Source organism: Macrobrachium rosenbergii, chromosome 53, assembly GCF_040412425.1.
Source record: "Macrobrachium rosenbergii isolate ZJJX-2024 chromosome 53, ASM4041242v1, whole genome shotgun sequence".
NCBI lineage: Eukaryota > Metazoa > Arthropoda > Malacostraca > Decapoda > Palaemonidae > Macrobrachium > Macrobrachium rosenbergii.
This window is the reverse complement of record NC_089793.1, coordinates 7,646,106-7,662,823: the sequence shown is the minus strand read 5'-3', so window position 1 is coordinate 7,662,823 and position 16,718 is coordinate 7,646,106. Positions and strand designations below refer to the sequence as shown.

Sequence of the window (16,718 nt, the reverse complement as noted above, 5' to 3'; positions counted from 1 at the left end):
TGACTCCATGGTGAATGAAATACACATAATCTCAGCTAGTTTTCTCATATCACAAGATGGGAGTGATCTAAGTTATATAAACTTTACTGTTAAGGAACCTTTGATATACTGGCCAAAATATATCTCACTTTGTCACCAGTAAAAATCTTCGTCGAAGATTTTTAGGCAATACATAGGACTCTAGTATAAAATTTGTGAATAATCTTGGCCAGGCCGATTTAGGCCATGCTTGTGTCAATGTCATTAAACGTTGTTTTTGTTTGAACAAAGTTTTACAAAAAAAACATCCTTTAGTTTCCTTTTAAAAACTACTCACCAACCAGTTTTAAAGAATTTAATCCTAAACTGTTATAAAACTATCCGTCTTTTGACCTTCAAGAAATACATCTACCATTCAGTTTTCAGATACTAACCACGAAAAAAAAGCTTCCAAAGGTATGCAACAGTAAGTGTTCAGAAAGTGACTATAAGATTATTAAAACTAGCACCAACCTAATTTCCGAAACTAGCCCAAAAAAAACTTTCTTAAATCACTCAACAATCAGTTTTCGAATCTGATTACCACAGAGATTTGGAACTTTTCACCAATAAGATTTCAAGGACCGATCACCATAACCAGCCAGTTTCAAATTTAACTACAGAAAGTTGTTCATTTTTGTAATTTGCTCACCATATACTTTCAAAGCTATCCATCCACCACCAATCCTCTCACCAGCCAGTTTCAAATTCAACTACAGAAAGTTGTCTATTTTTGTAATCTGCTCACCACACACTTTCAAAGCCACCCATCAACGACCAATCAGACATCAGTAAATGACCTTCATAACCTTTTTTTCAAGCTACCGACCAATCACGTTGCAGTAAATAAAAAAGAATAACTTGACCGTCGTCTTGTCAAGTCACCAGCCACTTTCAAATTCAACTACAGAAAGTTGTCTATTTTTGTAATCTGCTCACCACACACTTTCAAAGCCACCCATCAACCACCAATCAGACATCAGTAAATGACCTTCATAACCTTTTTTCAAACTACCGACCAATCACGTTGCAGCAAATAAAAAAAGAATAACTTGACCGTCGTCTTGTCAAGTCATATTCACAAGCCGCTCGCACGCCTAATCGATACTGACTTACAGCACGTTCCCAAACATGACATAATTTTGCAGTTCCCGGTGGAACAGAGTTCGTGTTCTTCGGATGGGATTTTATTTTACCTTTTGCTCAGCCGTGGCATGAATTTTGGCTGAGGTTTACCCTGATGGCTCTATTATGCCAGTGATTTTAAGGATTTGAGAATATTTTTCTCAATTAGGTCAGTGAGTTTCCGATTTAAATATACTAGTATCTATTACGTCACTGATTTTATTGATTTTAATATCTTTTCATTACGACTGCGTTTTTTTTAGGATTTTGATATATTTTCGTATATTACGACAGTGATGTTAAGGATTTTGATTATTTTTGGCTATTGCGTCAGTGATTTTCAGGACTTCCATATATTTTTATCTATTAAGTCATTGATTTTAAGGATTTAAATATATTTTCATCTATTCCGACAGTGACTTTAAACAACACACAACAGATTAGAACTATGTGAAGACATGATGAATATCACGGACGTGTCTACAAATGCTTACGTGAGAGCATGTATCAAAGTACATATTTACATACCACAGCAAGTGCGATTTTGCGCGCAATGCCTTAAAAAGATTAACTATTCTACCAAATAAAGAGTGTGATAGGGAAAACATCTTTAAGACGTTCCTAAATTAATTTAAAACAACACAAACAGCTTCCAGTCCATTATTGATTCCTAATTGCTGCTAAGTTTTACGAGACCTTATACAGCCGTGGCCTGCAGGAAATAAAACAGACCTTCTCTGAAGTGGGAGTTATGCAAGTGACTCAACTCACTCGACAGATCTTTGAGGATAAAATAAAAAATGCAATCAAAGCAAAATCCTAATATATTGTTTTACAACCAAACGAAGGTTTATCCTAGGCTACGTCGAGCTGCAAACTATACTTAAACCCTGAAGTACCTTTGTTTATCGCCTGAATTTCTTTTGACCTTTCGTGGTGCATCGGCAAGCAGCGAAAAGCAGAAGCCTCCTAATTGGACTTGTCGCTCCTGACGTCTACCTGCGGCATCATAAAAGTGTCAGTTGCTTATAAAAATATGGCAAGCGTACCAAGGCTTATGTAAAAATAATAAAAGTAAAGTATATTTACGGGTGAGGAACTTAGATGATTTAGGATTATAACATGATTAGATGAAATTAACGGTATTCAGATTTCGAATAAAAAGATGTGCATTGAAATTTTAATATATCACTAAATCACACAATGTAATTAGACTTGTAAGCGTATAAATACGATATGAATGTCTATCAAAATTGATAGTAAGACTGAGGATGGTTGTGAATATCAGGAGAAACTAAGCAATTTAACTATTGAATTTGCGTTTACAACGAAGTGGGAGATAATGTCCCTCTTTGCATGTTAACAAACAACCTCCAGAATGAATGAACGCATTTTGGTGAAAACTGCTGGGTCTGTAATAGATCTTCCATAGTATCTATCCATCACTTTCTAGGTGTTTCTCTCCTTCTCAATCCTAACGCCTCCCATCTTTCCACATGACCAAACCATCTCAAAACAAACTCATATACCCTATCACTTACACTAACTTCTTCACCATGTCTACATGATCACATTTTCCATGCTTTCAATTCTTCTTACACCACACATGTAAACAGTTAATCTCAATAGATTTTACCTTTTCTTATTTCACTCAAATTCAACATCCGCACTCCAATTCCATAAAGGAGAGATTGCTCAACAGCTCCCTCCTTGGCACTCACAGATACTTCAAGCCTCTGCCCAGTCTTTTGCACAAACCCTGCTGCCTTTCTTGTATTATCTATTATGTGACTTACTTCTCCTTTCATTCTACTATTATTATCATGCTGAATATCATCACTATTCCTCATATCCAATATTATTAATATTTCTATTCTTTATTAACATAAACGATTTTGATAACCAAATACCTATAAAAATCAGCCGCGCTCTTTCATTCACAATCTTCCTGTTCCCAGCAATAAATGCATACATACATACATATGCATATATATATATATATATATATATATATATATATATATATATATATATATATATATATATATATATATATATACAGTACATATAAATATATATAATATATATATATATACATATATATATATATATACAGTACATATAAATATATAATATATATATATATACATATATATATATATATATATATAATTTATATATAAAATGAATATGCATCTATATATGTATGTATGTGTGTACGGATGGATTTTATTTTTACAAAAACACGGAAGGCCGAGAGTAAAAGTAAAGCTATCTTTGATTCCGGCGGCTCTTTCACTTTAGGGAAATGAGTTGGTCAAGTTGGGCGATATGTCACATCGCAGAGTCGAGCGCGAGAAATTAAAGGGGTTGACCTCATTCTGCCTGTGAACGTTTCCAATGCTTAATCATTTTTCTTTGTGAAATGTCCTTTCTTCTGGGTTTTGTTACGTTTGTATCGTTTATCATATTCTCGAGCTTTTATGTTTATGGAGTTTTATAATGGATGCATCTACAAGGATGCGTATGTATGTCTGTGTATGTGTATGTGTATGTATATGTATATATATATATATGTGTATATATATATTTGTATGTGTTTGTAAGTATATATGTACCTATACATACATAATTCATAATTAAGATAAATAGACAGGCAGAATGACTAAAAATGTTAGCTGAAATAAATTCAACGCTGGGAATACATGTAACCGTAATTATCTATATACGTATATACTGTATATATAGATATATAGATATATATATACACACACATGTATATATATATATATATATATATATATATATATATATATATATATATATATATATATATATATATATATATATATATATATATATATATATACACGAAAGAAGAACATGAATATTATATGCAAAGGACGGTGACTACACCAGTTTAATAATGACACAAACAAACAACAAATAACAAAGACTCAGAATACTATGTAGCCTATATACGCGTGCGTAGGCGGTGTTAGTCATGTTCTTCAAGTTCCAACGGCCGTCAGCCCACATCAATTTGCATTCCGAATTCCTCACTTTATTTCAGTGATACAGTTCTCCAACATTTCACCTGTCCATATTTTAATCGATATTTTCATCGTCTTTTTTTTCTCTCCTTTATTGCGTAACAGCGAGTCGAATGAAAAAAAAATATATATATGTGTTCGGGGGAGGAATGTTGAATTATTAGAAAAATAACTTAAGCAAATAAAAGAAAAAGTCATAACAACATTTAAAAAAACATTGACGGAGGAAATAAAGTACCCCAACACAATTTTCAAGAGAAGGAAAGAAAAAAATATTGATAGACTACTAATTACACGAAAGAGCAAAATGATAATTAACGTTATGCGATGTATATTAATTACGTCATAAATACAATGCCATGTATACAACACAGCTGTTTGCAGCCGCCGAAGGCTTCAAAGGTTGTTTACTTGCATTAATCAATACCCATTGTTTATTTAGGGCCTGAACTTTACGCCGGTGAACTTTAGAATATAATGTCACTTAAAAATATTGTTCGGAGCGGGCTTTCGAACTCCAGAGGCATTAAGGGTAATGTGAATAGGCAAATGCGTGTGTACGCAATGCACATTACAGAGGCGTATGTATATACATACTGTTCATACATGGAAATATTTCCATATCTGCTTCATGGTAATAAATAATAATTACGGGTATAAACGCGACACATATACATACATACATATGTATATTTCATGTTAATGGTAAAAGAATGTTACACACACACACATATACATACATACAAACATACATACATACATATATATACACATATATACATACACATATACATATATATGCTTAAATGCGCGTGCTCAAGTTTTAAAGATCAATATGCAAATTCTCAGAATCTATGTGAATATATAAATTTCCTTGTTAGTTTAAGGAAACCATTGCTCAATTGCCCTAATGTATGAGGGAGATAGAGAGAGTGAATCCAGAATATAACCTATTTATAAATCCCAGGAGACTCTGAATGTATCTATTTTTAAGCCTCCGCTTTTAAGCCTATGTGAAACGTGCAGTAGAGAGATAAGGAGAAACGGCCTTTCTCCAGTCATATGAGAAGAAGATTAATAGGTATTTTCGGTTAGTAATATCAAAGGAAGTGTAGAACAAGGCATAACTGACGATAGCGTAAGATTAAAAAATAAAAAAAATAAAAAAATAAAATAATAAAATAATAATAATAATAATAATCTAATAATAATAATAATAATAATAATAATAATAATAATAATAAACAAGGCGACCCTGAACGAGGCTATAATACCGAGAATTAAAAGCCACAGTAGTGTTAAAATATTCATGTACAGAGTTAAAAACGATAATGAGAGGCTTTCAGATACTACTCCTTATCCCTTATCAGGCCTAATACTGTGGCTTTTAATTCTCAATAATAATAATAATAATAATAATAATAATAATAATAATAATAATAATAATAATAATAATTATTATTATTATTATTATAATTATTATTATTATTATTATTATTATTATTATTATTATTATTATTATTATTATTATTATTATTATTATTATTATTCAATACATGATCATTCTGGGTTCTCCTTCTGTGAACATTGTAAATAATGATGGAGGGTGAAGTTTTATATTGTCAGGTATATTCTTTCATAACTTAAACAGGAAAATACTAAAACCCAATCTGAATGAGTTCATCTACCAATTAGTTGTGTATTTAATAATTTATAATCCATTTGCCTATTTAATAAGTTAGTCAATAACATATCAGGCGTTCAGTATTTTAAGGGAATCTTGCCCCAACTTTTGAAATTGGCGTTTCTTGCCTGATTAGTTTTAAATTAATCCCCCCCCCTTTTTTTCCAAAAAAAAAAAGGGTGGGTTTGAACTAAATTTCTTTATACATACTATTCTATTCCTGATTGCAAATACTTCATTTCATACAAAATTCAACTTTTTATCTTGAAAAATAAAGAAATTAGAGCAGGTTGAATTTCCAAAACTTTGATGGCATATAACTCAAAAAACATTTTTTGTGGCGAGAGCCCCTTCATTATTTGTACGGTCTGTGTTTTGAAACAAATGCACTGAAAGACTGACAGAGAATACGCTTATTATGGTTATCTAGATGATAGGCTTCTGCAGACCAATAAATGAGTAAGCAAAAAACCAACGAAACAAAAAAGTGAATACATATCAATTAACTTAACATACGATACGGAATATCAACGTTCACTTTATTTCATCAACGACAAATCTCAAGAGAGAGGATTAATTAGGAGCAATTATTATGGCCTGAACATCCCTAAGCCAATAAGGCAATCATGAAAGATAATCGTAATTACAAACGAGTCTGTATATCATAAAATGGCATATGTATCCTTCCAAAATTCCCAGGAAGGAACAGCTAACTTCAATATTCAATATACGTGATAGTTTATAGTTTTATATCCTTATTTATATCCTTACGAAATTCCCAAAACTGTAAGAAAGGAACTGGTAGTTTCAGTTTTAAATATGAATGATAATTTATAGTTTTATATCCTTCCCGAATATCTAAAACTGTAAGGAAGGAAGAGCTAACTTCCATTTCAATATACGTGATAGTTTATAGTTTTGTCTCCATCCGAAATTTCAAAACCTTTACGGAAGGAACAGCCAACTTCTATTTTCCACATAAGTCATAATTTACAGTTTCATATCAAACCTAATTTTCCAGAGCTGTACGGAAGAAATAGCTAACTTCAATTTCAAGCTACGTGGAAGCTTATGGTTTTATATCCTCCCGAAATGTCCTGAAATTTCAAATCACAATATATGTGATATATTATAGTTTATAGTTTCTGGTAGATACTTGAATCACATAAATAATATACGTGATAGTTTATAGTTTTTGGTGGGTATTGAATTACAAAAAATATATAATGATAGTTTATAGTTTTTGGTGTGTACTGAATCACATAAATAATATACGTAACAGTTTATAGTTTTTGGTGTGTATTGAATCACATAAATAATATACGTGACAGTTTATAGTTTATAGCTTTTGGTGGGTATTGAATCACAGAAATAATATACGCGATAGTTTATAATTTATAGATTTGTTGGATACTAAACCACATAAATAACATACGTGATAGTTGATAGTTCTTGGTGAGACTTACAGTGATATAATGGATATAATGGACACTGAACCACATCAAAAAAAATACCTTTGCGATGTCGCACATACAACCAGCAACGATTCGACGACGATGCAACGTTTTACGGTAATTAAAATTGATAAGGGAAACGCTTCCTGCAGCGAGAAGAGAACGCATTAGCGAAAACTGCTGAGGAAGCACGTACCTCAGGGAAGGCCGAGCCAAAAATAAAGCACTCGTGAATCCTGCATTAACTTCGTATGACGTTTAGAGTTCTTAGGTTAATAGGCTTTTTTTCTTTTTTCCTTTTTTTTGAAGGGGGGTGGGGAAGGTTTCAGACATCATAAATGCATTTACATGAAGGAGTCTGACAACTAAATTGAGCCTTGATTTAAAGATTTAAAGGTCTTAAGAGGGATTTTTTTTATCACACGTTGCGATAGTCTTTCACTTTCAAAAGTTTAAAATTAGAGGAAAGGCAACTTACGAACCCTACGGTAAATCATTTCCGCATTTCACTTCCAGAAATTTACATTTACAAAAATTATCTGGGACATGAACTTATCAATTCCCGACCCTTAATGTGTGTTTCTCATCTAATTTTGCACGTGCACCTCAAGTTCGTATGCATTCTGACAGTACAAGCAGCTAAAATATCAGCAGACAGGCATGTGTAGATGTGACCCACAGCAGCCATTTTGTTCGGGGGTTTTATATATATATATATATATATATATATATATATATATATATATATATATATATATATATATATATATATATATAATATATATATATATATATATATATATATATATATATAAAAAGTTCAGAACTCTATTGTACTGATATATATATATATATATATATATATATATATATATATATATATATATATATATATAATAGGTAAACAGGAAAATTTGTAATCTGTAATAATGACTTTCAAACCATAGCGACTCCGTACACTGCGAGAACATTTGACTTATACAGATGAACGTACAAGAGGTTCGTTTAATGAATAACAGTAAAGTGGGACGAGGTAAAATAAAAAAAATAGTATATAAAACGAAAGAGCCATAAAATACTCGTACAATAATCCCACACATAATGTGACCAACGAGCAATCTGATAATCATTATCACGTTTAAAATCGAGAAATTAACTGTAACTCTTCATTAGTCGTTCCTTAGATGTGAAAGTCGGTTGAACTGAATTTTATTGAATATATAATTTATGACAAAGGCCAAGCACTGGGACCAATGAGGTCATTCAGCGCTGAAACGGAAATTGACAGTAAAAATTTGAAAGGTGTAACAGGAGGAAGACCTCGCAGTTGCACTATAAATCAGTTGTTAGGAGAGAGCAGAAAGTAAGATGGAAGAAAAAGAATATGAAAGCAGGTACAGTAAAGGAACGAAAGGGGTTGCAGCTAGGGAGCCGAAGGCACGCTGCAAAGAACCTTTAGTAATGCCTACAGTGCACCGCATGGGGTGCACTGACGGCACTACCCCACTACGGAGGTGAAAATCGGTTATACCAGAGGAACTAACAAGGTTTCTAGAATGAACAGAACTAATGACTTACTCGCCAGACCAAATGAATAGCCATTCGTTTCCAGACGCTGGCTCTTAACAGTGGAATCCGACGGGGTAATTAACCGCTGAAAACATGCTTTTTCGAAGGCTGACAAATGCGGCAGCAATTCAACGACGATGGAGGACACAACAAAGAAACGAAAGCCTCCATAGCTCTCTCTACTGACAATGAATTGTAGTAGGTAAAGAAAGGTGAGGACGAAAGAGCTGGGTGGTAACTTCGTGTCCCAGAATTGGTTGGTCGCCGGGAGCTGACCTAATTCTTAATAGATAATGGGTCATGGAAGATAGCTTACTTCACGCGCGCTATTTTCTTTTCTTCTTCTTCTTCTTCTTCTTCTTCTTCTTCTTCTTCTTCTTCTTCTTCTTCTTCTTTTACCTGAAATTGTTTTGTCACTGAGGTGATGTAATTGATAATATTTTCTTTTTTTAACTGAGATAATCTAATTCATGATAGTCATCTTTTACGGATATAACTTAATTCATGAAAATGTGTTGGTAAGTCTAGCTGACCTAATTTACAGAAACTCGTTTCTCACTGAAAGACGACCTCACTTATGACACCTAATTATTTTCTCGGATATAACATCATTCATAAGCTTGTTGTCCACTGACAGATGACTTGAAGTTAACTCACTGTGATATAACATAATTCATCGAGACAATCGTTCTAGGAGACCTAATTCGTGTAAGATGGTTAATAAAATACAGATGACCTGATTCACGAGAGCTACTTCATCACAAAAAAATGAGAGGTAGTTGATCATTGGCAAATAATTACCTAACTTACAGAAGTTAGTTGGTTTGCTCACAGGTTACCTAATTTACGCAACCTAATTTGCTGGAGAAATTAATCACCAGACGATGCCCTAATTTGCAACAGATAATCGATCGTAGGAAGATGACGCGATTAAGGAAATTTAGATAGTTAGAGAAAGAAAATAAACTAACATTTCCTAGCGACACACTGGCCACCTGTCTTAGGAAACGGGACTTCTCCCCCACTGGCTGTCGACTAAGGAAACCGGAGTTCAGCGCCGGCCCTATGAGCCTTGCGAGACCCAGGGGACTTTAATTTTTTTGACTAACTAATGAGAGTCAGTCAGAGAGAAGCAATGCTTTTAATTCAGGGTTAAGTCAGTGACATCCTCTGTCAGTTACTTGAATCATCCGCTAATGTCTATTTTAAATATCCTATACAATTTTCATTTTATTATACCTAATAATCGTTATAAACAAATCACGAATATTCACTGGAATATCCGTCTGGTCTTGTTTAACCTTAACGATAAAAAAAATCGTCAGGGAATTTTTTAACTTTGTACATTTCAAACATACTTAATAACCATTAAGTAAACGTTATGAATATTCACTGGAATATCCGTATACAGTCTTTTTCAACCTTTCCAATACACAGGAATCGTCAGGCAGCTTTTAACTTTGTACATCTCTAATAAACTTAATAAACCTTAAAACACATTGTGAATAATCACTAGAATATCCGTCTAGCCTTATTTAACCTTAATAATAAAAAATAATCATCAGGAAATTTTTAACTTTGTACGCTTCCAATATACAATATAATCATTACGAATACATTATGAATATTCACTTTAATATCTGTCTAGTCTTGTTTAACCATAATAAAAAAGAAACGTCGGGACAGTTTTTAACTGTGTACATCTCTCATATACTTAATAAACATTTAAAAAATGATGAATATTCATTTAAATATACGTCTAAAGTCTTTTTCAACCTTTACAAAAAAACCGTCAGGCAATTTTCAATTTAGTACATTTCTAACGTTCCCAAAAAGTTTTTGACGCACCACTTTCGCAAAACTGCGTCCGTTTTTAACGCAGCACTTGTCCGAAATTCGGAGACGTTAATCATCCTCTTGGCATTTGATTTGCATCCTCAGCTTTAAAAAATGTCCTTGGTGGCATATCGCTTCAACCGCTCATTGAAATGCAACTCAGATTCAACCCAGTGAGTGCAGTCCTCCTCCTCCTCCTCCTCCTCCTCCTCCTCCCTCCTCCTCCTCCTCCTCTCCTCCTCCTCCTCCTCCTCCTCCTCGCCAGGGTTTATGGTTGGCGTATGAAGATGAAGGATCTAATTTTCCTTTTAATCTTAAATGACTATATTTCAAAGTCTAATGGAAACTCAATGAATTATTTTTTTTTAAAGTCTAATGAAAATTAATCAAGATATTTTTTCATCAATGATTTTGAAGTTATTATTTCATTTTCAGATCTACTGAAAACTAAATTTATATCAAGGTATTATTTCATCAATGATTTTGAAGTCATCATTTCATTTTAAGTCTAATAAAAGCTAAATTACGATATTACTTCAGTAATGATTTTGAAGTCATTTGTGTCATGTTACATATTTTGTTTGTTTGTATTATATCAAATAAAAAAACATACAAGATCTTGATAGAGAATCACGAAAATTTTTTCATATTTTGATACGATTTCAATAACGACTGTGAACACATTGGCGTCATGTTAAATATCTTATTTGTCTGTACGACATAAAAATACAAAAACACACAAATCCTTCTTAAAGAATCATGAGTATATTTTCATATTTTTTCTAAAATATTCATGTGTATCAGCTGTCGTCAATAACATTTAACTATATATCAATACAAATTAAATTCATTACTGGTTAGCCTAATACAAAAAATTTCTATTTCAAACTTTAGACTAGGTGAGTATTATTTTACGTCTGCTTTAAGTTATCCTCAATCGTCATTTTTACCTTTTTTTGTTAACAGCTGTAAAATGACACTGAAATGGATACTGTAGCATGAAAACAAACTTTACGCAGATTGATCAAAGAGAAATATCGCTATGCGCAAATGCGGTCATCGAAAGGCGGATGGATGGTGTTACACACAAAATATATATATATACATACATATATGTGTGTGTCTAAGTGTCTGTATGTGTATGCATGCGATGTAAGCTAGTATATTGGTGAAAGGTTGGCTACATAAGAACGTAATAATGCTGATGATAAACTAGTGCCCAAGTAATATGTACATTATTACCATAAAAATTAAACAAAGGTCAATAAGAAACATTGTACAGTTTGGCAAATAAATGCAATTAAATTTTAGTCTACAGAAGCTATCATATCTCATTCTTTCTCAAAGAAATCATACCAGCACCACGTTCCTAAGAACAAACGAAAACTGGCCATAGGCTTTCCAAGACGCCTTCACAAAACATCGACTCTGTTGGTTGGTCACAGTCCGGAGGGCCAGACTAAGCCCCCTACTCCATTTCAAGCCCAACAAAACCTAACACAAAGACCCATACTGCCATATGGCCAGCTTAATCCAAACCAATCAATCAACCTCCAATAGAATAAAATTATTATGAAAATACTGGAAACAGCGCAAACTTGCACAACGAACTTTACAGGTTCGAATACTCTTGAGTAAAGAAGAGAGAGAGAGAGAGAGAGAGAGAGAGAGAGAGAGAGAGAGAGAGAGACCTCACACGCCCGTTAACAGTCTGTGTCATCTCTTTGGCTTTCTTATAATACGACGATCACAAATTAAAAAAAAAAAAAAAAGATTCAAGACTCCTGTACTACGCAGCTCCTCCTACTCCTTCAGTTTCCACTAAACCTTATTTCCCTCCGGATTGCAATCAGGTAAAGACGACTCGATTCTCCTTCCGAGATCATCATCCATCTTCCGATGGAGAATTGGATCGCTGGCCCCTTCTAACGTTTTATGAAATTCGCTCAATTACACTGTCATAATATGAAGTTATCTGGGAATATCGCCCCGTCCTTTTCCTTTTTTTTTTTTTTTTTTTTGATGTTTGGGTACGATTGAAGCCGGAAGACCTTGCGGGGGGAGAAGTTAGAGTTTATTGAACTTCTTTTATTAATCCAATTCGAACTGGTATCAGACGTATACCTCGTCATTCTATTAAGTGAACTGTTAGATGTTTCATTGTTTCTTTAATTCTCATGATTAAATCGAATGGTTTCGTTTTAATTAAAGAGTCAGTTCTGCGTCTATATTAATATTTTTCAATGAAGCAGAATCACAATGGTGCTGGTGTTATAAATATATATCACCATTAACTGCCGATGGAAACTGAGCTGCGTTTGGGAAAGTCTGCATATAAATTGTAATATTTGCATGAAGGAAAAAAATGATCGGGCTGCCATCCTTTTTATATAAATGACGTCATTAATGGTGAGGAAAATGTACTCATTTCAAATCTTTTTTTTAACATATTTTCCTAAACTTTTTGTGGCTGTGGCTATGTAATTCTCATACATCAAATTTTCTTTATCCACAGATAAGTAAGATTTAATAAAACTGCCCTGATGCACTTCACTCGACTAGAATTGAAATGTCATGTTTATGAGTGTGTGTGTGTATATATATATATATATATATATTATATGTATATATATATATATATATATATATATATATATATATATATATATATATATATATATATATATATATATACACTCATAAACATGGCATTGCCCTTCGATTCCTAGGTATGAAATTCTCAGAACAGTTTATATATATATATATATATATATATATATATATATATATATATATATATATATATATATATATATATATATATATATATATATAGTATATATATATATATATATATATATATATATATATATATATATATAATGTGTGTAACAGAAACTACAATTGTTGGGTAAGCAAGCATATATAGCCTGATAAATACAGAATACGATATTATAGTAACGACAGAAAACGACACTATTAATCGTAATTATCATCACTAAAGAATTATGGCACGAAAATTCTCACGTCCCGTGAATTTACACGTAAGCTCTCTCTCTCTCTCTCCTCGCTTCAGCCAAGTCCGGGAAGCCGAGAAAGGGAGATACAGCAGCGAATGGGAAAATTAATGGAAGCTCGATCTGATAAGTTGCACCTGGGCGGAACTGTAAACATAAACACGCCCTGGTATGCCCCTAGCGTCCCCATATTGCGACTCATGTTTGTTTGTTTCCGCTGTCCAGGCAGCCAGGGTAGAAGTCTGTTTGTTTCTATTCTGCGTACCTCATTCCCCAACAGGAGTTTTCGTGGGTGTATTTTAGAGCACGCGGCTATTACTGATACGTACCAGGATGTAGGACGTTGCTAGGTGGAGGAGAGATTTATGATAATGAATGACATAAAAAGGAAATAATGAATATGGACAAGCTGGGGAGGGGGATGAATTAAAATAATTTCACATTTCGTCATTCCAATATCACAATGAACATGCAGAGAGAGAGAGAGAGAGAGAGAGAGAGAGAGAGAGAGAGAGAATAATAACTTCAAGTGACAAATCTATATAACCTTTTACCATCTATTACTGGACATTCATTTGAATTTATTATTAGCTTTCATGCAAGTTCCTGGCCTGCGTTCATTTCTAGATTAGGTATTCCCCGCAAAAGGCATTATGGCTTCCCTTACAATACCTTACATTCCAAGTACCCAGAACTTTTTCTGTACCTCTTATACATTCAACATGTGACAAAACCACTTCAAAACGCCCTGATCCATGCTAACTTTTTACCATAACTTCATCACTCCTTTATGTCTCAACATGACAGCCCTTTTCCTAAGACATACATTGAAACAATTATGCAGTTCAGCAGCGTCGACCCACTTTTTTCTCCTGTGCGAATTCAAAATCTATATTTCAGCTCTACAAAAGATGTCTGATGAATCAGCGACATCCTACATCCCGACTTTACCTCCCATGGACAATCAATCTTCTTTCCAATGTCTTTTGCACAAATCCCGCTGCCTTCCTCGTTTCCCTTATTCCGTAAATCCCTCTGGTCTCATCTTACCATCATCCCTTATATTTACTACCAAATCCCTTTTATTCTACCCAAATTCTTATATCATTTATTGCTCTATCTTCCTAATTTTCCTTGACATATAAACTTACATACGGTACATATATTTTTTTATAGTGTAACTTAGTTTAGCCTTCAGATTCTCAGCAACACCTCATGAATGAAACTTCTAGACCCCATGCCATTTTTTCTTCCTAGACGCGACCACTACATCCGACTAGCTACCAAAAACCTAATCTACTGTTTAGGTAAACTGAGGCACAATCACTTTTTAACGGAACATGACCATCTAGAAATGGAACTTGGGTCACCTCGTTTGGTAGGCGCAGATGATATTACTCACAGCCTTGTAGAGGGGTTGGCTCGAGAGAGAGTGATAACCTCCAGTTCCTGGAAAATCTTTTGAGTTACCTGGGCGGCGACCCTCCAGAATTTACTGCTTACCCAAACACATCTCTTTAGCAGTTTCCTCCTTACGACTTGAGGTAGGTCGCCACCGTTGGTCGGAGTTGACATAAAGGAAATCCAGTGTCTTATACCCTTGAGTTGCGTTGTGCTGAGTCAGCGAGATCTCTTGCATACAGACACTCATCTCTCTCTCTCTCTCTCTCTCTCTCTCTCTCTCTCTCTCTCTCTCTCTCTCTCTCTCTCTGGCAATCGCTGCTTCGTGTCACGTAACTGCTCTCGCAGGAGAGATAACGGTGCATCTATCAATCCTTTTTTTCGCACTTTTCGTAATAAAACGTTTCCATTTGTTCTTGTCACTGCTCCTCTAAAATGCACTAAGTATTTACAGATGTAGATATATTCTTTTCACTAACGCAAGTCACAGACTACTGCATGTATCATAATTCTAAGGAGTATATTCATGACTACCAAACCAAACAGATTTGAAGGCGCTTTTCTCCCTCACTCTAACTTTTGACGTGATATTTATTTGGACGCGCTTTTTTTTTCTTCTCTGTAACTTTTGACGTAAAACAAATAAACACTGTTTTTCCTCATATCAATCGCTATTAAGAACGAGCTATATGACCCGTCCTTGTTTCCCAAAAAGGTGCTTGACTTCAAAGGGAAATTTTATCGATGGCTCGACCAGTCGAAAATCATTTCGTCTTTCCGTTTTTCTTATTTTAAGGAGTGTGTGTGTGTGTGTGTGTGTGTGTGTGTGTGTGTGTGTGTGTGTGTGTGTATGTGTGTGTGGAAGATTGGAACCGCCTCTGATGAAAAACTAGTTATTAGTCCTTTTTAATAGCTTAGCCTATAATCGATAACGCAGCTAATAACTGATGTTCCAAGAAATATTCACTGGAAACCTCGGATTTTCTGGGTCGGACGGTTACAAAAGATAGATAACATTGGGATGAAGACACAGGCCCAACGAGAGACTGAACCATCGATTTATCAACGGTTGAACACTTTTTACACACACACACATATATATATATATAATACCATATACAGTATGTTTATATAAATATATATATATATATTTATATATATATATATATATATATATATATATATATATATATACAAGAGAGAGAGAGAGAGAGAGAGAGAGAGAGAGAGAGAGAGAGAGAGAGGAGAGAGAGAGAGAGAGAGAGAGAGAGAGAGAGAGAGAGAGAGAGAGAGAGAGAGAGAGAGAGCACGGACTTCTGCTTTTTTGCTTATAATAACAATACCAACTCCGCTAATAAATAATTGATGTAATATCTATCTAAACAAAGCTCTTTTTCTACTAAACCATGTTTAAGCTAACATTACTGATCAAAGACCTGCACACTTTAACGCTGTTTTATCTGTATATGAGTTTGGCTCTGTGCCGACCATTAGGTCCTTAACCATCGTGAAAAGCAATCATATTGTAGCGCAGCAAACTAAACAAGATAAATCTGTTACC

General features: G+C 33.8%; 1 protein-coding gene and 1 long non-coding RNA gene across 3 annotated transcripts in view; one reads left to right on the top strand and one right to left on the bottom strand.

Annotated features, from left to right (window-relative positions):
- Window positions 1-16,718, top strand: part of LOC136834255 (gamma-aminobutyric acid receptor subunit beta-like) — a 172,445-nt gene that overhangs the window by 81,851 nt on the left and 73,876 nt on the right. The gene's annotated exons all lie outside the window — the stretch shown is intronic.
- The window catches only part of LOC136834257 (uncharacterized), a 135,807-nt gene continuing 121,038 nt past the window's right edge, over window positions 1,950-16,718 (bottom strand). The window contains exon 5 of the long non-coding RNA XR_010851703.1: window positions 1,950-2,142. This is a non-coding gene — a long non-coding RNA (uncharacterized lncRNA). The remainder of the gene's footprint in view (window positions 2,143-16,718) is intronic.